Source organism: Pteropus vampyrus, unplaced genomic scaffold (assembly GCF_000151845.1).
Source record: "Pteropus vampyrus isolate Shadow unplaced genomic scaffold, Pvam_2.0 Scaffold76, whole genome shotgun sequence".
Classification (NCBI taxonomy): domain Eukaryota; kingdom Metazoa; phylum Chordata; class Mammalia; order Chiroptera; family Pteropodidae; genus Pteropus; species Pteropus vampyrus.
Window position 1 is genome coordinate 5,271,494 of NW_011888857.1, and position 4,681 is coordinate 5,276,174.

At 31.6% G+C, this 4,681-nt stretch overlaps 1 protein-coding gene across 1 annotated transcript in view; it reads right to left on the reverse strand.

The window, feature by feature from the left end:
- ANO3 (anoctamin 3) overlaps positions 1-4,398 on the reverse strand; it is a 361,383-nt gene extending 356,985 nt beyond the window's left edge. The window contains exon 1 of the mRNA XM_023532087.1: positions 4,320-4,398. The gene's annotated coding sequence lies outside the window, so the exon portion shown is untranslated. The remainder of the gene's footprint in view (positions 1-4,319) is intronic.
- Between the last annotated feature and the right edge of the window lie 283 nt (positions 4,399-4,681).

The window sequence follows — 4,681 nt, forward strand, 5'->3', positions numbered from 1 at the left end:
CCATAACTACCATATGATCTAGCAATCCCATTTCTGGGTATCCAAATGAAATAAAACCACTATCTTGAAAAAAAAATATCTGCACCCCCATGCTCACTGCAGCATTATTCACAATACCCAAGTCATGAAAGTTACCAAAATGTCCGCTGACAGATGAATGATAAACAAAATGAGATAAGGAATAGCATATTATTCAGTCATAAAAAAAAGAAAATCCTACCATTTGCAACAACATGGAAAAAAATTGAGGGCATTATGCTATTTGAAATAAGTAGGACGGTGAAAGATAAATACTGTATGATCTCACTTTTACATGGAATATAGAAGAGCCAAACTCATGGAAACAGAGAATATACAGGTGGCTGCCAGGGAGTCGGGGTGGGGGGTGAGTGGGGGCAGAAATAAAAGCTGTTGGTCAAATGGTACAAACTTCTAGTTATAAAATGGATGAGTTCTGAGGATTTAATGTACCACATGGTAACTATAGTTAACAATACTGTATTGTATATTTGAAAATAGAAGACTGTAAGACTTTTTTGAAGTCAATGAGCACTTTATCCCCCTACCCATTTTATTGACATATAATTGACATATAACACTGTGTCAGACGGAGGTGTTACCTAACCTTGTTGCAGACTTCAAGTCATTAGTGAAGTATTTTCCATGATATCTTTGCTAACACTTACATTTAGCACAGTTTTCTGTAAGTCTTAGGCAATACCAGTATAGAATTTTTACTCCTGTTATCTTCCTAAAACCTAGAATGTATCCTCCATTTTTTTTTTTTTTAATTTTTATTTTTAGAGTACAAACAGAGATGGCAGGAAACACCACACAGAAACCTCCTTCCATTTGAGTGGTCCAGCAGCAAATATTTTTCTTTCGATCTGGATCAGTTTGTGTCTGTTACTATAGAAACAACTCCCTTGCTAGCAGTTACAGTAAATTCAGGTCTCTGGTCCTTCATTCATTTCAAAATATAAACTGCATTTGCAAAACTTTCTCCTTCTCAGGCATATTTAATCTTGATGTAATCAGTCTTGGTTCTCTTAACAAGCAAATCTATTTTGAAAATAGCTAAATTTATTGGGAATAACTGCAATTTTAACTAGATCATAACAATGCATTCTAAACAAGTATAATAAGCTTGCTTTTTAGACAGTTTTCAGTATACTTATGAGTCCCTAAATGAACAATTGTTAGGGATATAATTCAGATAATATATTTTCCTTGTCTCAGATGCTTTCCATTCTCAAACATTGTGTGAAACAATTCACTAGACATATATTTATTATTTTTTGGTTTTAGAATGACCTGAAACCACATATATCCCTTTTCTCTTCCATTTAACTAATCATTGAACTGAATATATTACCAAAGAATATCATTAAATTAACTAAAGAAATTTTGAAAAATCTAAGAGTGGCAAAAAAGTAAATTACCAGAAAATTTAAGAAAATTCTGGAATATATGATAGTGGTGAGTGCTGAGCAGACTGAATAATGGGCAAGTCCATGAAGTTAAAGAGGATGTTACCTAAGAATAAGTCAAGATTTTTACCAGGACAATCATGGACAAGCCCTCACCATCCCTCCTCAGGTCGGAACAGGAGACCGAAAGTAAGTCAGGTTAAGTTGCTTTGTCCCTACACATCATTCGATTTTAGCTTCACTCTAAGAAAACAAGAGAACAGTGCATAATCATTTCCTTAGTTTGATGTAAGGGAAAGATAGACAAGAGGGCATTCTCCAGCTAACTGCAGAGAGCCTCAAGAAACAGGAAAGTCAATCTTCTCAGTAATGAAATGTTGATACACAAACTGCTTCCCCAAAATCTCCTTCCCTAATTTCCACTAACAGTTGCACAAGTTCCATACAACGGTGGTGGGAGTAGAAGCCGAGCCAGTGTATAAGTGACAGGAGTTTCCCAATTTTAACAAATTATATATACAGACTGTCCAGGAAAAGCAATTGGCATAGATTGAGCATCAAGTAAAATGCAGGTCATTTCATGTCAACTCAAGTTATCTCTGGATCACAGAATTAAAAAAAAAAATTGAAGAGAACAATTGAATCTGAGTGATTAACTCGGACTTCTCAGTATGAATGGAAATGCATAAAAAAGAAGATACTTTTGCTCTACTTTCCATAAGATTTGAAAGAATATTATATGCATATGATAAAATGAGCTGCTAGGAAAAGGGAACAGGGCAAAAAATAAGTTACTTATAATAAGTAAAAGGCACACTTAAAAATCAACTCAGTAGAAGCACTGGATGACAGGTCAACCACTGCTAAAAAGCACATTAAATTGATTAGAAAATCAACATGGAGAATTACTTTGAATATAGAGCAAAAATATTAAAGTTGGAAATTATGACAGGATAGAGAATAAAATATGTATAAAACAGAAACTCAAAGAAACAAAATGAGACAACAATGAAAATGTAAGAAATGAAAACAAATAGGTTTATTGTGTGGAATACCTCAAATTCAAATGACTATATTAATGCCAAGTAAAGGTGCCAATATTGAAGGAAGGTACATATCTTGACGGAAGGTACATATCTTGACACCAAACCTATCTTGATATAATGTGAATTCCATGGTTACAGACACTATCTAACAAATTTAAAAATAAAGTTGGGGGTCAGTGGAAGAGTGTCGTGCAAATGTGATGAAGTGGAAGAGTTCTTAGCTTCAACATCAAATGATAGAAAGATATTAAGCAAAGTTTACAGTTATCTGATCAAAAAGATCACATCTCCATAATTCAAGAACACAGAAATAATAAAACATTATAAAACAAGCAAGACTCAAAATTATGTAACTCAAGTGTTAGTTCTGAAAACATTATTTCAGGAAATACGCCAGCCAAAGCTGGGTAGAGGTGGGGATGAAGAAACAAAAGAATCAGAATAAGAGAAAGAGAATTGTAGCAAATGGTGAGCAAAAATAATCTGGTAAAATATGTACTGATGACTAAATAATTACTGAAAATTCTGTTCTGAAACAATGTAAATAATTAAAAGAGAATTTCATAATTTAAAAACTCAGATTAATTTTTTTCAAATCACAAATATTTTTATCAATCATAAAAATATAAAACCAATTAATTGAAAGGAAACAAAAATGATGAGAAATAAAAATGGCAACAAATAAGAAAATATCAATGAATGTGGATTAAATGACCATATTACACAGGGCCTCAGAATTTCTCCATTCTCACTTTTTTCCTTTCTCTCCTCAACTCCAACACATTTTAAATTGCATTCTGACTGCCAGGTGGAAATGTTATTTATGCAGATTGTTTCATACTAAAAAAAAGTTATGTCACCAAAAATGTTATAATATCTAAGAACAAATATAAGAGGATGTTAAAACTGGTATGATTCTTAGATCAGTTTTGATCAAGGGACAATACAATAATAGCACTTATCTATCTGAAAACTTTACAATAATTATGCTTTCTTTTTTTCTCTCCTTTCTGCACTGGCTAGGAAATCTAGTGCCATGTGGATTGAAATGGTAACAGTGAATATTCTTATTTCATTCCCACTCTTAGTGGAAATTTTTTAATATTTCACTAAGCATGTAGTTTGTTCTACATTTTTAATATACTCTTATTAGATTAAGGACAGTTCTAATTTGATAAGAATTTATTACATCTATAAATAATAAATGTGAGTTGACTTTTACCAAATGCTTTTGCAATTTCTATTGAAATGATTAACACTATTTTTGCTTTGAATGTAGTAAACTGAGTATCAAATTAAAATTAATTTTTTTTCTATATTAAAGTTCAACTTGGCCTTGATATAACAATTCTTTTCATGTATCACTGGATTCAAATACTAATATCACATCTATATTTATGAGATAGATCGACATATAATTTTGTTTCTTGTAGTCTTGGTAAGATGTTCTCATATAAAATAATTAGAAACAATTATTTTTCTTATTCTCTGGAATATTTTTTTTTTTTTACAGATTGGTATTTCTTTCTTAAATGTTTGATAAAAACTGGAGAAATCACCTGGGTTTAGAGTTTTCTTCTTTTTTAAATTCGTAATTACTGATTTAATTTCTTTAATAGATACATAGTTTCCCCTGGTCCCCAAGTCAGATGTGGGATATTGTCTTTTTCAAGGTATTTTCTCTATCTGCTTAAAATTTTTTTTTTTGCATAATGTTATTCATAATGTCCTCTCAATATCTTTTCGATGCACATAGGATCTATGTCCACTTTTCATTCCTGTTATTGGTAGTTTATGCATTCTTTCCTTTTATTTGAGCAGTGGTGGAGATAATATACAGTACCTGTCCAGGATATTATCAATTCTATTAATCTTTTAAAATTGCCAATACAGTACTGTGTTGCTCTAGCTGCTTAATCTGAGGGAAAGTTGTTTTATCAGCAAGCACTCTCCTATAAAAAAAGAGAATCATGTTTCAATTTTACACATGTGAGAAAATGAGGAAATTGTTCAGAACATGTGATCTCACCTTAACAGATAAGACTATGGCAGCATATGGAACATGGTTTGAAGGTTTACCAAACACTTCCCGGCTTATTTCAATACAAATATTAATAATTACTATTGATTATTCATTTGTTAACAAATTAAAAATTTTGGACAAATGTTAAATTGAGTGAAAATCAAGGACACTAGCCGTAAACC